General features: G+C 37.4%; 1 long non-coding RNA gene across 1 annotated transcript; it reads right to left on the minus strand.

Annotated features, from left to right (window-relative positions):
* Positions 1-5,237: 5,237 nt before the first annotated feature.
* LOC309499286 lies at positions 5,238-6,169 on the minus strand. Its single transcript, XR_014206201.1, has 2 exons — positions 5,903-6,169; positions 5,238-5,319 (listed from the first exon to the last, which is right to left on the minus strand). It is a non-coding gene; the product is annotated as an uncharacterized lncRNA (long non-coding RNA).
* Positions 6,170-19,165: the final 12,996 nt, after the last annotated feature.

The following is a 19,165-nucleotide window of genomic DNA, read 5'->3' on the forward strand; positions in this document are numbered from 1 at the left end:
TTAAAGGTGCTCTAAGTGATGCCGGGAGTGTTGACATTCGAATTGTTGTCAAACAAAACGGAGGCTAGCTAGACCCTCCCTCCTCCTCATCCCGTCTCCTCCCTCCTCCCCTCCCTTCCGGCATAAAGGAAAGTCAAAGTAGTCACTAAAAACAAAGTTAAGTTTTACTGATACTTCATTCAATGTGTAATGTCACCAAGTTAGATAAATGCTTTTATATATTGCAGAACAGAATGCAGAAAAAGAGAAACATTGTCTTAAAATCGTTTCACCACCTGAGGTTATAACTATAGCTCCCATACAAGGACGCAATAATAGCAAGATAACGTTAGCTTCGCGTTTCCCAGTGAGCATAAACAACGGCGGCGGCGTAAACAAATTTAGTCAAAGTTGTCAATAGCCTATAAATGAACATTCAAATCCATAACAAACAGTGGGTGAAAACAATAATTCACACAAATTGTCGCCCTACTGTGAATTTGCTTGACCATTTACAATAGAGATTGATCGCTAGCTGCTAGAAACATACATGTTGTATTCACCAAAGCTAACGCTGACTGCATAGTTCTAGCTAATTCCATCCTTGTGTTGGTTTGGCGAACATGAACGTCAATTTAGAAAGAAAAATGGATTTACCTGTTCTGCAAAAACAGAGCAACTGAATGTCGGATTGGAAGCCCTTCTGCCGGCGGAGTTCTCGCCACCTTTCGAGGGTTTTTCCGATGTAAATTCGGGACTTCGCGCGTTCCTTATCCTTGTCCCTCTTCTTTGCAATTTGTTCATCGGAACGTCGTCTCTTTAGTCGTGTGTCGGCCATAATTCAAACTTCCCGCTTCATGCTTCTCTCTCCTCCACACTCCCCCTTCATGTGCACGCGCACTAACCCCCCAAACCACACCCCTCAAATACTTCTTGTCGGTGATTGGCTGGAGCACTGTTTGTTGTGTTTCGTGGTGTGGGTGAGCCTAGTTTGTTTTTGTTGCCGTTTGTGGAGCCTGTGGTGTCTAGAGAGACCGCGTTTTTTTACAGTGTGTTCAGGGGACAGGCAGCTAGCGGATAGTGAGGAGATGTTTGCTGTGTGTGACAAAAAATGTTTTGGCCTAAAAAACGCGTGACATCACTTAGAGCACCTTTAAGGATCTATTTCTACTTGCTCTAGCCTTTAGATATACTTTTGTTGGTATAACTAAACAGTGAAATGCAAACTCAGAATGTTACGCAAACCTGTAATAATTAAATATGTTAAATTACACAAATATACTTTGTGTATTTAATCTCACTTTATTAACCAATGACTTTGCTGCTGACCTTCGATTATCCAGTTCAACATATTCATTTTGAGGAATACTGAATTTGTTTTTCTCAGCTGTCAGTCAGTCAATAAATGGGAAAACAAAGTAACTTGCGTTATTTATTTGAAAAAGTAACTCAGATATTTAGTTATGTATGTATTAAAAGTAATGCGTTACTTTACTTGTTACCTGGAAAAAAGTAATTTGATTACGTAACTCAAAGACTTGTTTACTTTCCTCTTGAGACCCATGACAAATTAAATTCAAACAGATTCCTTCTTGATTTGCCTTGCTTGATGTCAACAGGACACATATTTTGTTTAAAAGCTTCTTTGTGAGACATTTCTCATAAAAGACACACATTATGCTTGTTTCTGGGGGACACCTGTACATGAAACTTATGTTCCCTATTTAATTTCGACTCAAATGAAACATTCAAAATATATTGTTCATTATAATGTACATTATATCCTAAAGCATATATTATATGTAAGTATTTCATGTCTACTTGGCATCATGAAAAAGGGTATCTAAAACGCATACACTTTTATGAGATTTGTTGTTTCCTGGGGAGGAAAATATCGAGTGTATATTAAAGCAATACATGAAAGCGACTAGGAAATGTGGGTTGACAAATGCTAACTACATATAACTGTGGATTTTAATGAGAATGTTGGTTTGTACATGATTGTGCAAAAAAAGGATGGTTCTCTTTTCTCATTAGTCATAGAGACCAGTAGTTTATTATCTGTAGAGCACTTTAGTATCCAAGATTTGTAGTAATTTTGCATTGAAGTCATTTTTATTATAGCCAGATTTTTTGTATTACATGAATTATCAAGAAGTTTATGTTTGTACATGTAGAGCATCATTATTTTTGTTAAAGAGATGGCAATATATATGATATAGGCTTTATTCAAAATGTGAGCCACATTTCTGTGTATTTCTAAAGAGACATGCACACAAATTCTGCACACATTTAATTTATGTAAACAAGTATTTGGCCGTCCTTCGGCCTGTTTCGATACTTGAGACATCAAGCGTGTTGAATGTTGTCCTGTGACGTTTCTTACTTTGCCTTATGCTGTTTTTCATATCAGATCATAAAGAATATTGTTTACAGTGATGCCATGGTGTTCCTATCAGGTCTGAAAATACTTCTGTTTGGGATGAACTATTTTTGAATGTGGATAATCAATGTGCCATACTTATGTTTATTAGTGCAACTTGCGCTCTCTGAGGAGGGTCAATGTAACGTTATACATTCATTTCACCTTGTGAAGTGTGTTTACCGAGTGCACAAAATCTGTGTATCCACCTGTGACATTGTACTGTATTCCAAATGAATAAAGATAATACCAAAATACACTGGACGAAGAAACTTAAAAACAAATTTTCCTTTACAGACTGAAAAAAATAGCATCATGATACTGAACAACAAAACTTGAACCTTATACACTGGTTTTGTTGTGTTAATGTTGTTGTGCTAATGTGCAATTTCTTTCAAATCTCTTTTTTTTCTTTTGCATTTTTAAACAAATGATCAGTAAAAGGAGAATCAGTTTTATTTTATATAGAATTTTATAGAATGTTTGCAGTTTTGGAACCTTGTTACCAATATTTACAACATATTTGCTCACAAAAGTTTGAAACTTTAATTTTTTTCCATTTTCCTAACATTAAAAGTAGATAACAATAGTTATTTACTAATAACAAGTAAACATTAAAAGTAAATACACAAAGTGTATAAAATGAATAATAATAATAATAATAATAATTAAATATATTTTTTAAATCGGTAAAAGAAAAGGGGGAAAAATCATTAAAATGTCTTAATTCCAAATAATTTTTGAAAATTAGCTCAACAGATGATGTCAAAATCTAGGCTAATAGTTAATACTGCAAAGAAAAAAAAAAAGAAAAAAAAGTGGGGTCTTTTCAGAATTGCGAGATATAAACTTTTTCAATCCTGACTTTTTTTCTTGCAATTACGAGGTTTTATCTTGTAATTCCGACCTTTTTCTCAGAACTTCAAGTTTATGGGCCCTATTTTAACGATCTGAAAGTGTCAAGCGCAAAGTGCAAGATAGGGCCCTATATCTTAAAAAAATTAAATAAATTAACCTTGTATGAAAAAGTCACAATTACCTATTTTTTTTTATTTTTTTTTATTCCGTGGTGGAAACAAGCTTTCATAGTAGCCCTATATTCACAGGAAAGTGCCTACAATGTATTCATAATTTCATTAGTAACTCATAACTGACAGTTCATTATCAGAATTAGATGTTTGTTGAAGCCTAATCCTTTGACATAATCACAATCACATGTTGCCACATCTTACTGCAGTGACAATAACTAATCCTGATCTCAATACAAATCTGACATATTCGATTTCTTTCTTGAGAAAATCCCTTTATCTCTGTGAAGAACCTGCCTGTTTACTGATCACAGGATCTAGATATACGATGCTATCAGTTTCCTATAGTACACTGTCATACTTCCAATCCAAAGCAAGAGATCTGTTCCCTTTATGCTGTTCGATTTTTCTCTCTTTTCCTAGCACAGAAATTAATCAGTTTTAGCCACTGGTGGGCAGGCCTATAATTAAAAGAGAAGTTTTGATATTCGGAGAGTTAAGGCCCTGTTAAAGTCCTACATAACTGAACTCCGTTGTGGTGTTGATTTATCAGAAGAGACAGCAAGTAATGTGCAACATAGTGTTTGTCTGAACTATGCTGTCATGGTGGAGTTGCTATTTAATTATGTAGGCCTATAATGTTGAAGTCATTGCTAAACATTTGAATCACAATTTAAAAAAGTAGAAATGTAGATAATTAACTAAATTAAATCATATTAACATAAATAATTAACATAATTTAATCAATAAAATAATAAAAATCAATTAGGCCTGTACATTTATACAGTTATACAGGATAATTTGCATTATATATTTACAAATAATTATATTAAATACTGCCTGTCATACAGCTGTCATTATAGCCTATATGTTTGATGGCCCAAATACGCACAAGAGAAATGCAAAAAGATTTTTCCAAATTCTTATTTTGAGTTCTACGGGAAAATAGCAGCATACTGGTTTGAAACGACTTAAGGGCAAATAATATACAAGACGGTTCACTCCATTACTTAAAACTACAACGCGCTATAGGCTATGGCGGAATATGTCCCGCCTTCTAAATAAAAGAACCAATCGCTGATGCAGCTGCCGTTGGAAAGTTTCAGTTCCCATAAAAATCTGAGGCTGTGTCTGAAATCACCCCCTATAGGGAACTGTTTGAGGGACAGCCATTTGTATTGGTGTCCGAAACCATAGTGGACGTTATCAAGTGCACTCATTCAATCCCATAATGCACCGCAATAACGAATGAATTCCCGCGTCTGACCAGGAGATGGCGCCACAGCTGAATCATCCATCCATTCATTTTCCAAACCGCTGGACCAATGTGGCTACAGCGTAATATCATAAAGGTATACATTCCTTTTAATTGACTAGTAAATGGTTTAATTAAGGTTTGCACATGCTAGTTTTCATGACAGAGTTAAAGGCAAATCTTTTCATCTTAACCCTTTCATGCATAGAGGTCAGTGGACAGCTGTTCAAAAAGCATTTTCTTGCATTTGCATGGGTTTTGATGGCATAGTTGCACATCAACCTCTACAGTCACACACACTCTGCATAACATCATAAGCAAATTAAATGGTCACTAAACCTGCATATAAGTATCTTAAAGTGTCCACATTAAGTATTCAGCGAGAAACTTGAATCAACCAAACCATAAACAAATAAAGAGTTCTTTGGCAACATTTGGCTCAGGTTTAGTGAGAGTCCTGGTCTGGCTATCACCAGACCAAGCTCAATCTTTAAAAGGTGAACTAAGTAACTTTTTACCGAACAGCTTCAGAGGCATTGGAATGGTTATATGACGGGTTGAATGGTGGTCTTCTCGCACCCCTCGAGCGCCTGTGAGACGAAAAACCATTCTTGCATCTTTGGGCCGGCGGGCCGCTGGGCCGCCGGGCCGCCAGCCGCAGCATCATAGCCTGGGAAAACCCAGACTACTTCCGGCGAATTTTAATTCTCTCTCCAGGATAGTCTGGAGAAGAGCCCATTCAAACTCATTTCTGTGCCGCCGATATCGCGGCACCAATCAGAAACGTTTGGGGAGGGATTTACATGATGACGACAGCGCAGCGACGCTGAAGGAGATTTCATTACAAAGATGGATGCCGCCGTGGAACATCACTCATTCGAATCATAGACAGTATATAAACGAATCAGTTATCGCATCTGTTTTGAGCGATTTAAACTTACCGTTTTCGTTAAAACCGGAGCAAAGAAGAACACTCGAAGCATACGTCATCTCCTTCATCGATCTGATTGGTTTTATGACTATCCAATTGCGCCCAGAGGAATTTGAGCTACGTCGGTTGGTGACGCCCCTTTGGAAATGATTTGTCTACATAGCTTCGCCAGACCCTACACTCAGTTTCAACTGAGAAGGGTCTGGTTTTAACCAGGCTAGCAGCATCAGGAAGTATCGCGTGATATCAGGTCTCGCGATGTAACGAACTGCTTTACGGCACTGCACACATACACTATCTAAACATTTATATGCTAGCCTTCTGTGTATTATACATACCTCAGTGGACATGGCTCCGTGCGTTCGCCGGCTTCTTTGAAAACAAATGCACATGACCAGCGGGAGAAGATGGGAGGGGGGAGAAACGCCAACGAGTTTTGACGACAGTGTTGTCAAATATCTATTCCGAAGCTGTAGGGGGAGCTCTATAGAGAAACCCGCGAGCAAAAAGCGAGAAAACAGCGAAGAAATCGGCAAAGCTGCATAATGCTGCTTTAAGACTGAACATTGGTCTGGGGAGTCTGCTCGTGATCAACGGGCATAGTTCAAATGACTGTACGCAATTCGATAGTCCTTCAACCAATCAGACCAACGATCAGGGTAACGTACTTTGCAGAGCGACGCAAAAACTCCAGGCAGGAAATGTGTAACTAAATGTGTTGATCAGCGGTTTGCAGAAGCAGCAATGGAATCAAGCGTTTTTTGTACGTTGTAAAAAAAAAAAAAAAAAAGTTAGTGGTATTTACACCCACTCGAGCGATTTGTTTGCTAAAAAGAAGCCATTGAGCGTCGTTGAGAGGTTAAAAGGAATTGGACAGAGCCGCAACGGCTCTGGAATTGGATTGGATTAAACCCGCCAGTAGCGCGCCAGGTGGATAAGCCAGTTTGTGATTGGTTCCCGCAAATTTGTAAAGGAAACAGGGTAGATAAATGTACAGGTTTCCAGCCTAAGCTGCAGGGCGAAATCAAATCAATGGCAGATCAGGCTGGGTTTACCCAGTCTATAAGAGTCCCCTTTTGTGAAAACCTTTTTCAGGTATTCCATGACAACACCGGCCTCTATGGCTGGAGGTAAAGGTATTGGCCCACTTTAGTGATTGGGGGATTTAATGGTCCTTTAAAATCATACTTTACTTGTTAGATCAAAAAGTAATCTGTTTATTTACGTAATGGATTTTGCTTGTAATGCATTACTTTACTCGTTAGATCAAAAAGTAATCTGATTACGTAATGCACATTACATGTAATGTGTTACTTTTACTCATAACATCCAAAAGTAATCTGATTATGTAATGCACATTACTTGTAATGTGTTACTTTACTTATAACATCAACAAGTAATCTGATTACGTAATGCACATTACTTGTAATGAATTACTTTCATGTAATAAAAACTATAAAATTTCTAAAAAATAAATAAATAAAAACGAAATATAAAAATAAAAACTATGATTATATTATAATTATAAAAAATATATAGCCTATACCTAAAATAAAAAAATATTTTTGAAGTATTTTTGAAATATTATTGAAGCTTACTATCACACATTTATTTATTTATTTGAACGTCAATCTGTTATTACCCTAAACATTACAATGAAACAAAATAAACCGTGGTTGGATGTTTAAGTTTACACGTTGGTCAAATAATCTCTAAAGGAGCAGTTCATGGCCAGAATAAGCAACAAAGTGGATCCGACTTAATGGGAATCTGCTTGTAAACTGCAGAGAACAAAGAGACGACGGAAAAGGAAGAGTTGAGAGGCAATGGCTTTAATCTCAAAGAATACACAAGGTTGTCGAACAAACAAGTTGTTTACGTAGCTGTGAAGCTTCTTCAATTAGTAAACACAGAAAGGAACTCGACTCTCTTTAAATAGTGCTTTAGTGCTTCATTGCAGCCGGTGGATCAACCTCATAATAGAGTCCATTGTGATAAACAAGAGACGAATCGAAGCAGAACACTGATTCAATGTCATACTAGGTTCAAGGAGAAAAAATGTATTCCATCCAAAATCCCTCCCCCAATTTCTCTCAGTCTCAATCTTTCTCTTGCTCTCTTTCTTTATTTGGTATTTTCAAATTTTCAAGGGCAAGAACTTTACAAACAAGTCCATGTTATGTTAACTCCATTCACAAATTAATTAGAACTGAGAGGTACAAAATTCACAGCCACGATGCTAGAATGTGGGTGGTTGCCAGGGTGTTTCCATGTGGTTACTAAGTTGTTCTGGGTGGTTACTAGGGCTTTGCTAGATGGTTGCTAGGATCTGATTATCACTTCTTTTCTTTATAGATGGACATGTGGTTATTGTAGAAAATGCTTAAGTTTAAAAAAAGAGATGCATCTGTAAAAAAAAAAATTATTATCTCTGCAAATGTACATTTTTGCACATATCAATACTGTCTATTGTATTTCGTCCTGTCAGTCTGTGGAGAAGAATTCAAGTAAGATTTTAATAGCACGGTATGACAATAAACAACTTTAAATAATTAGAAAAATAGATCAGATATGTATAAAGTCTCTTATGCTCACCAAGGCATTTATTTGATCAAAAAGTTTCTACTTAAATACATTTTGAAATTTATTCCCATGATCAAAACTAAATTTTCAGCATCATTACTCCAGTCTTCAGTGTCACATGATCCTTCAGAAATCATTCCAAGCTGAATAAAACAAAACAAAACAAAACAAAACAAAACAAAACAAAACAAAACAAAACAAAACAAAACAAAACAAAACAAAAAACAGTTGAAAACAGTTAATATTACTTAAAATATGTAATATTTTTTGGGAAACAGTGATACTTTTTTTAAGGATTCATAAAAAAAAAAAATGACTTCAAGACAAATCAAATTTATTGACTATTTGACTAGACTGTATGTCACCAAGAGCTTCTCCACTAAAAAAAAAAAAAAAAAGGGGGTTTGAATTGGCGCTGACACCGAGAACTGGGTCGCAACCTTCAGTATGGCCAGAATTTTAATATGTCTCTCATTTCAGCATCTGAAGGGAGAGCGTGAGGTCAGAAATAAGAAATTCTTTAAAATCAATAGCAATGAAATGACACTGTCCAAGATAGCCATTGACACAAGCTCTATGATGAAATAATCACAATATAGTGATATTTCTTTGTGAGACCATGGAAGATACTGGTATTGGAAATATCACATGAAATATTCTCTGCAAACCAAAATAGATCCTGTTGCATCCCGGGTAAAAATGTCTTTCAGGTGTGTGTTCATGTATACTGCGAGTAAACCTTCAGGACATCAACCACTAGCTTTTGAACCTGTAAATAAATAACATTGATGGGGTTTGATATCATGGGTGTCTGCTATTATAACTGTGGGCTGTTAAGTGGCAGTGAGGATCCGTCTATTTCTGGTGCTTTTTCCACATGCAATTAGATTCCAGATTGGAGACTGGGGCGAACTTGTCTACAAATGATAGCACTACCTATTAATCCTCGACGGGGTCCCCTTTCTCTTCTCATTTCTCTCCCACAGGCTATAGAAAACATATTTTCTACTTGGTCACATAAATCAATGTTATCTTGAATAGTTTGGGGGCTAAATAGTAATCAAAAGCCCCCATGATGCTCATAATCCGTCTTTGTCATACACAATGCCCAAGTGCTCCAATTTGATCTGTGAAACAACAAAGATTATAGACAAAGAAATATTAAAAAATATATACAATATATTTGAATGTCTGTAAATTCTGGGGTAAGTAAACACGTTTTCTTTTTAATGTTTTTGAAAGAAGTCTCTTATGCTCACCAAGGCTGCATTTATTTGATCAAAAATACAATAAAACAGTAATATTGTGAAATATTGCAATTTAAAACCAACACAGAATGAAACCTAGAATGAGAATATGGGGAAAAAGAGAGCAGGTGAAAGCAACTCATAGTGTTTGTGTCTTTTTTGCTGTCTGATTGGAACATTTCCGTTTTTATTGTGTCTGTTTGTTTTCTCTCAGTGCCAGGTGTTTCTCCAACAAAACGCCTGAGCTGCCACTTTATTTCTAGAGAATGTCAGAAACAAGCATCCCGAGAAATCAAATCAGAGAGCTCAGGAGGAATCAGGGAGACAAAGTGCTCTCTCATATGGGTTTTGTTTCCACAAGTGCATTAATTCAAAGATTTTCTTGGTATCAAATAGAAGTCAAGGGAGTTTTAGTCCCTGAGAAAAAGTTTTTGTCAGAAAATGCCCTGAGTTGGAGGTTTTATAAAAGTTAAGGTCCTCTAATTATTTCTCAGTCACATAGTGGAGGTCATTTCATGAAAAATGCATTTTCCTTGATCTTTTGAGATAAAATAGTTCAGGTTCAACCGGGTTATAGGCTAGTAGGGTCTCACAGCACAGTATACCGATACTGGGGTAGTATATCGCAATACTAAGGGCCAATCTCATTTCTCTGTCTTACCCCTTCCCCTTCCCCTACCCCTTTGTCTGCGTCTTCCCCTTGCCCTTCGATACCGAGTGAAGGGGGGTAGGGGGAAGAACGTTTCTCTAAGAAATGAGACACCACTCGATTACCGTTTGCGTCATCTTCCCTTTCCGCTAGCTGGCTGCTACGTCAACAGAGGCGATACGCGTTGACATAAACAAACGAAGATGCCGTCATCTCGGGTTGTGATATCGATTGCCTGGTCTCTCTTTATCTTTGCACGCTTGTGTGCCATCAGTCAAAGACATTGTTTCATTGTATTTAACGGCGGCGCCGGCGACACCATAAGCAAAACATTAGCAAACGGCAAATAGCGCATAGCTGCTAGCTAGCGGTTAACTAGTGATTCAAAACAAAAACATTACAATTAAAACCGCTTGAACGTTTTATTAAAGGTATCATAAAACACGAGTGTCATTAAACTGCTGAAAATACATACATTTGTGCGACTCACTTCTGAGAAATTCCTACCCCTCTCTTTCAAGTGTGGTCCTCCGCAGACTTCGTTTCAAGGGCTATGTAGCCCTACGCCTTGGCCCTAGCCCTTAATCAAAATGAGAATTGGGACACCACTTCCCCTCACATGAACGCGCAAAACCGAGGGGAAGGGGTAAGAGTAAAGGCCAATTTACTCTTCTGCTTCTGCACTCTGCACCGTCCGCCCGCCATTTTTAAATTCCGAAGATCAGTGAAGAGCCATGGAAATAGACCAAGTGACCGAGAGATTGCTTGAAGAAGTGCGGAAATACAGCCATCTGTATGACTCCTTCAGTCGCCATTGCTCGTAGAAACCTAAACTCAAAACAGCCGCGAGGAATGTAAACACAGTGGAACTGGAACATTAAAACCCACCCGCGCCAACTAGCGTTTCGGCGGTGTAACTGCAGAGCAACACAGACATTCGCAGAAGTATAAATGCTCACGACGGCGTCGCCTACGTGCGTAGCCTACGACGTACACTACGGCGTACACTCGACGCAGAAGTATAAATTGGCCTTAAGGGGTAAGACAGAGAAATGAGACGCAGCCTTATGCTTCAAAATACTGGCGATGCTACACTTCTCCGAGCAACACACAGTGGGTGTTTCGTTTCTGAATGAATCTGTGTTTTTTAACGATTCCAGCGAGCCAACGATTAAATGAGCCATTTATAAAAACAGTCACTTGCTTCATTTCTGAATGAATTAGACGTTTTGAACGAACTTTTGAACGAATGATTCAGTGACTCAATCATTAAGACTTGTCGCCACCTACTGGCGGTTTTAATTTCCCATTTAAAAGTAGGCCTATTATTTCATTTTTTCCCCCAACATTTCATATTTCTAAATGTAAAATATTAATATCATAACATAATTTATGCAATTTCTGTTTACACTAACTTCATTTGTTACAATAACCAGTCATTAATTATAATGAATCTACTAGTTTTTATTTACATAAATGTATTTATGAAAATTCTGTCTATTTTGTAAATTGTAATTATGAATTAACACAATACTGCAAGGTATCATGATTGGCATCGTGATACTTCAGCTGGTATAGTTTTGTAAGATATGTTTATGGTATCACAACAACACTAATATTTAGAACTCTTTAAGGTAAAAAGGAGAAATGTCTTAAATAATGATTGCATAATACTTTCAGGTTTAACAGGTTATTCAAATTTTTTCTAGTGATAAAGTATGTTTATGAGCTGTTTAATTCATAAAATATAATACAAATAAAAAATAAAAATGTAATTAAACAAAATTAATTAATTATAATTAAATCCATAAAATGATCCAATGATGGGAATCCATAAAAGGTTGAATTGCCTGACAGAACTCTTTAAGGTTCTAGAACCTTTTCTTCTGTGTATATTCTCTGTTATAGATCAGTGATTGTAACATTCATTTTAAAAGTAACATTCCCCAACACTTTCAGTCAGAAAATGTATGAAGAGTTGAGGGTTTTGAAAACATTGAGACAATCCAATATCCAGGTTGTTTATGTATTTGCTACTCACTTAGTTTATTCATTCAAAACTCCTATAGGCAAGGGTTTGCAAAAAAAAAAAAAAAAAAAAAAAAAAAAAGCAATAGCAATCAAAAAATAATAACAATTTGAAATGAAATCATTCAAAAGGAAATAAAATAAAAAGCGAGCTGACTAAGTGTGAAGAATAGAAATGAGCTTCACACAGGTCTCCGCCGTGTTGATATCTTGTGGCACAGAGGAACAAATCTGACAAAAGCTTATCGTTTATATTAAGAATTTATTCCATCAATCAATATGAGATGAGGCCACACATACACTGTAGGACAGAAAAGCAAGAAAGACAGAAAAAAACTATTTATATATGACATGTCTCTGTAAATCATCTGTGAAATAAAGGTAGCAGGAAGCTTTTGCCTACAAAGGAAGCGGCATGCATTGGAAATGAGCTGAAAGTATAGACAAAAAAATATAGGAATTCTCAGCTCAGCGTCACTCACATCCACTGCAAGATGAAATAGAGGTCATGTCATAGCGACATACACAGAAGCACTAGAAAATCTGAAGAACTAGATAATTTTCCATTCTTCCAGGGTTATAGAAATCTTCCAAGAGGGAGAACTGTTCCCTCCACTTCGAAAACAGTGGCAGTAAACAACAAGGCCAGGTACTGAGAAGTGGGAATTCTTCAAATCCATTTGGTAAGACCACTGTGCAGAAGCTTGTGGGAAGGAAAAACCAAGCAGCAAATCCAAGCTCTCGAGAGGAGCACTTGGCAAAGGAAGAAACAGAGACAAAATGCGACCTGTATAATGGATGGATTACAGAACGAGGCATAAACAGGCAAGGAGAAAAGACAAAAGCTCGAAGGTGTAGGGAAAGGTGAGGCAATACATCAAAGTACATGATTATAATGAGTTTCATCAATACAACACAAACACATATCAGTGACCAATGGGAGATACAAGATCACAATTTAAATGCATGAGATGTAGGCTAGACTACTATATAGCTTGCGTTACCAGAGCACAAATTCCACTTCCTGAAACATGTCAAGACAATGTCAAGGTCCCCAAAATGAACATGCAAATATAAAATAATATTTAACATAAGGAAAATGAATGCTGTTTAAAGGTTATTGCAATTGTGACATAATTTTCATGACATTAAGAGCATTTCCCTCAAATTCTAATCTTCAAATTCTTCAAATACTCCAACTAGGTACTCTAAAAATACTCTAATATAAAAATACATAGGCCTATCTTTTAAAGTGTAAAATATGTATACATAATTAGGCTATTTGCTGTATAAAAACTGTTAAGAGGACTCGGGCAGTCAGAGACTTTCTTATTGGTGACAGCGGTCAAAATCGCATACTTCCCTTATAGTAGGCGAAAAATAGCATGTGATAAGATTAGTAGACAATGTTCGAATTCACAGTATTCATAAAAGAGTCGGCAAAAAGTACCCGGATGACTTACTACTTCTGGCGAGATTCTGAATTGTGCATACGATGGGCACTTTACTGTCCTATGAGGCCACAGGAGAGGATTTATGAATGGCAGTGAAGCGATGTAACTGATGCTGGTGGTAGGTCACATGATAATGACAACATGGCAAATACGTCCAGGTTATATTCATAGAACATAGGCCTACTCTTCTTTAGCAGTCACGAAGTAGGCTAATTACTTATTCAAAATAAGTACCTACACAAAAGAGTATGCGATTTCAGACAGCAATGGAGTTTGTTCTGAATCCGACTGCATAGGCTACTATTAGTGTATAGGCCTAGGCTACTCTTACTATTTTGCCCACATCTACATTTAATTTACACTGATTTAGATAGATAAAAAATGTTGTGTTGAAGTATTGCTTTTTTTCTGCCAGAGACCAACTGCAGGGCCAGTAAAGACATTTGTGAATGAATTAATGTATGAATTAATTAATTTTAATTTATCTTTATGTAGACCCGTCTGTATTTTGTTATCGATCACTTTTTCTACTGATAATGTGCGTTTTCCGACATCGTCACTGTTTATCAAATCAGAATTTCTTCCTTGTTTAGAAGCAGAGTGCTAATATTGATACCCATCTGACGTCCTCAACAAATCAAATAAATAGGAATACACGTTCTGCCAATCAAATTAGTGTATTTGTACGTGGCGGGTGTGGTCTTTTAAATAATTATGTCATTGACTTTCGCTATACATGACGTACGCAAAGAGCTGTTTAGCTGTTGTTTACAGTGGGTTTATTGAAGTGAAACAGGGCTGACAACTCACGCATTCAGCGAGTCACGCAATTGAAATGGTATCACGCCATATTCTCACGCAGTGAAAAAACATCGATGAACAAAGAGGACACGGACAATTCGCTGACAGACAGGGCCGAGCAGGTTAGTGTGCACAACATTTTGCACATCTTCTACTTGCATTTTTATCTATTTAGTATTTAGGTCATTTTCCTAATGCTCTCAGCCTCCAAAAGTGTGTACTCGCAGCTCTGTTTAACACATTTTACTATATTTAAATTCTGCAGATTTTCCCACATTAATGCAGAGAGAGGGAAAAAAGAAGAAGAAGGTCTGCTGATTCCGTCTGGACCTGGAGGCCTACTTGGTATGCAGTCCCCAAAAATTTTGATTAAATATACTTGCATTGAATAAAAATGTATATTTATTGGCGTAATCAGCAATCTGACAAAAGTGAACCTTCTGGATACTGCTAACTATTATGTTGTGTTTTGACGGTGCATGGTTGGCTCTACTAACTAGAATAGCTCATAATATCTTTAAAAATGTGATAACAGAGCTGACTTTATAATATAACGTTAATTTCACCATTGAATCTTATACTTCTCAGTCAAACTCTATAGAATATTCTGAATATAGAAATCTAAAAAGTTGTAGGACCAACTGGGATGGAATTATTCAATGGCATATGTTCATCAAATAACTAAAAGGCCTCAGAGGGAATAATTAGAGGTCCTGGACATACACATACATGCTGTTCCTATGCATAAGAGCAAAGTTCAAAGAAAATAGTCAACTGTAGAATACAAGAGTACTACATGTAATTTTTCATCAGGATTCTTGACATGGTGCTGTAAAGACATTTCAACATCTTGAGCATGGTTCTGTATTCCCCTTCATATTGAGGCTCCTGTTGCCTTTGAATTGTGAGGGATAAACCTAAACGTAAAGCCCTTCATGGATCATTTTACCATCTCTTGGATACTCAGTGTGTGCGGACACCAATGCTTGACTTTAGGTTTGTTCTGCCATGGTACTCCTGTGTCGACAAGAACCTGAGCTGTCTGGTCTTGGTCTGTAAATGGTTATTTGCTCTACTCTGCCGTTGAGCTAACACGTGTGGAGAAGACCGTCTGGGGGTTAACATCTGATCCCACTTGAACTTTGCAGTAGGATATGGCTCTTTTATTCCAGTGTACTGCTGAGTGAGGAGCATGTTGACATCTGAGACTTGCAGTTCCTCAGTCCTGTGTCTGTGGAAAACAAATCGTATTGTATCCTCGTGAACTGCTTGTAGGATAAATCGTGTTTGGTTTTAGTTTTTCACATTGTAACTCTGTAAAACTGTAACATTGTAACTGGTTTGCTTTGTCAAAGGTGATATTTTTTCTCATAAGTCCCAATGGACGCAATGGAAGAGAATGCTTTTGAGGCCCATTCTTTCCGCACAACAAGCAGAGGGAGAGATCATGCTGCGGCAATAGAGAACTATAATTGCAATGGAAAACACATATTCCCCCGATCAATATTGAGTATCCAGATGGCATAAACTGTGCTCGTGATTGAGTGGTAGTGGGGCGGTCGGAGTATGCATGGGGGCTTGGGGCTGGGCCTCATTGTCCATTTCTCTATGGCAGGGATGGTTGAATTGGCCAGAGTAGATGCGGAATGAGATGGTGGATGTCTCGTGGCGGGAGCGAGGGTAGGTCTTGGCGTCTTGGCGTGCGAGGACCCGTTTGGATGGGCTGACGCCCCCGAGATACCGCCAGGGGATCGGCGGCAGTGTTAGGCGGAGGGGAATCGCTCAGGCTGGAGGATTGCGGCAAAGATTACTCGAGGATGAAAGATTCTTCATCGGATGGGAAGAGCACTATTTCGGACATGTTGGGAACTTGGGGCAGGGCAGAAAACTGTCGAGGAACATAGGTGAGTCTGCTATGTATGTGTATATATATATATATATATATATATATATATTTAGGCCTCCTCTCGTGCTGGTTGGATAGATCATTTGAATGTGTTCCTCCCAAACTTTGTTAATAAAACATCATGGGCCCTATCATACACCTGGTGCAATGCAGCGCCAAGCGCGACACAAATGTTTTTTGCTAGTGTCCGATGCAGTTATAATTTCCATGTCCTGCGCCACGTTGTTTAAATAGCAAATGTATTTGCGCCAATTTGTGCGCCCATGTCCGTGCTGGTCTGAAAATGAGGTGTTCGGGCACGTTGCTATTTTGAGGCAGCCGAAATAGACTGTGCCATTGACCAACTGAAAACTGGTCTAAAGTTAATGGCGCAATATTTGTTTTAGTTATTTAAAGAGCGCGTTAGTAATATGCGCCTATAGGCGGGTCAACAACGCTTGATATGCGTTATATCCGCCTATATGCGCTTGTAGGCGGGTCAACAACGCTTTATATGCGTTATATCCGCCTATATGCGCCTATAGGTGGGTCAACAACGCTTGGCGGGTCAACAATCCCGTAGATGGTCTGATCCATTTCCTCGCTAGAGAAGTTTTTCCGCTTGCAAATTCCGCCATGTAAATAGCGAATCCGCCATGGTGCGAGAGCAACTGGCTTTTAAAGGAAATGGGAGATGAGACTCTGATTGGTTTATTGGATGTTATGCCCAAAACACACCCATTACTCATTAAGAGAATAGGGACAACCCTTTTAGACCATGCGCCGGGCGCACCAACCATTTTGCCCGTCGTTAAACTAGCAAAAGGGGATTCGGAAGTGCGCTTGCGCCGTGCGCTTTGGTCATTCGCTTAGATAGTTAAAATAGGGCCACATATCTTGCCGACACCGAACTTTGAACATTCTTATATTTTGATGCCTAAATTCACTTCTAGCTGTTAAAAATGATTCAATTTTTTTACTTTATTAAAATTTTTATTTTGATATTGGGCATAACATGAAAATAATAATTATATTCTGTGCATCTATAGAAATGAGTATCACCAAGAGTTGAATACAAAATAGGCATTGTTGAAGTCACAGTATGTCTAAATGACCCGTTTTTGTAGTTTAATTTTCACAGTTTGGGTCTGACTAATTATTGTTTGATTAATCCTCTTTTCTATGATGCATGCCTTTAGATCAAGAAAAATTAGAGGGTTCCCTTAATAAACGACACTTGCATTTAATTTGAGAATTGGCAAGACAATGGTATATGGTTGTCAGTGTTTAATTAGCACTGAACTCTTTGTCTATTCTCTGCAGTTAGTGAATAAATGGTGTCAGTTGAAAAGCTGGTGTCTGACATCTTCCTAATTAGATTTCAATAAGCACATGAATTGAGCTATAGAATTATAACAATGCATTGTTTATATCATTATTGCAGTCTTACTGGCAATCTCAATTAGTTCCAAATGACAATGTTGTACAAACACACTGTCATACTATGTTAAATATTTCTTTAGTATATCAGTGATGGATTGGAGTTTTATCTCTATTATGGCAGTTCGATTAACAGGGGTCCTGACTCCTTCTTGAAATGTGTCCATTTTTCCAATATTGACCTTTTCCCCCTTGCCAAACCCACTTCACTGGTTTTTAATTACAGGACTAAGACGACAGGGGACATTGTGACATTGTCTGTGAAAAAGCAGCAATCAGCACCTCATCACAAGAATGTCACAAAATGATGAAGAAATTATAATTTGCTGTTGAACAGTCTTCAGCAAAGTTCACCTGATTTGAATGTAGATAGAATTATATCGCGTGTATGATTTGTGAAGGAGATGGCTAGATAAGCTTAATAATTTGATAATGCACTGTAGTTCAATTATGTCTTCTTTAGCCTTACTATCTTTACCAGTCTTTACCCTCTCTCTCTCTCTCTCTCTCTCTCTCTCTCTGAAATTTTCCCCATGGTAAATAAAAAGTTTATCCAAAAGTGAAAGTTCTGTCATTGAATCACCCTCGAGTTGTTTCAAACCTGTGACCAAAATGCCACAAAAGTTTATGTTAGTCCAAATAACATTTTTGAAGTCATACGATAGCTCTGAATGAGGAACAGGCAGAAATATAAATGATTTATTCACTAATAATTCAACCCTCCAGCGAGCTGTTAACACCATATCCAATGTGACTTGATCATTGAGTTGGACTGGAGAACAAGATCAGTCTTGTTTGTGAACCAGATAGACCAAACTGTTTATTGAAAAAATAAAAACTCAGCTGTGTGCGTTCATGTGTTTTGAAGGAGGTGTGGCTTTGGAGTCGCTCTGAAGGGAGGGTGGGATCTCATTCTTTCAACTAGTACTATAGCACTCTAACTTGCAATTGCTAGCCACTTTGAAAATGTCCTATCTTCCTTTAAATTTTAATAGACTCCAGTTCTCAAGTTGTCAGCTCACTGAAGGGGATGGATATCCATGAATAATATATTTTGGTCTGAGTCGTATGAACGTATGAATTCGTGCGCAAATGGTACACTCAACATATTTAGCCCTATATTTAAGATTTATTTATTTAAATCATTAAAATAATTAAATGTCCATTCATTTGGACATTTAAACTTAACGTAATACATAAGGCATACATAAATTAAACGAGTAAGAATGAGATTTATGCAATAGTATTAATAAACCAAATGTGTTATAAATACACAACAACCAACATTTTTTTATATTTATCAATAGAGATGCACCAATGTATCGTACAATAATCGGTATCGGCCGAAAAAAGCAATTATTTTCACTATCGTCCATCGGCTGATTGTTTAAAAACAGCCGATGATCAGTGCAGATTATATCCTGTCAATCAAAAGGGTGCGGAAAAACGTGTCCGACTGCAAC

Source organism: Leuciscus leuciscus, assembly GCF_965113295.1.
Source record: "Leuciscus leuciscus genome assembly, chromosome: 5".
NCBI classification, from domain to species: Eukaryota; Metazoa; Chordata; class Actinopteri; order Cypriniformes; family Leuciscidae; genus Leuciscus; species Leuciscus leuciscus.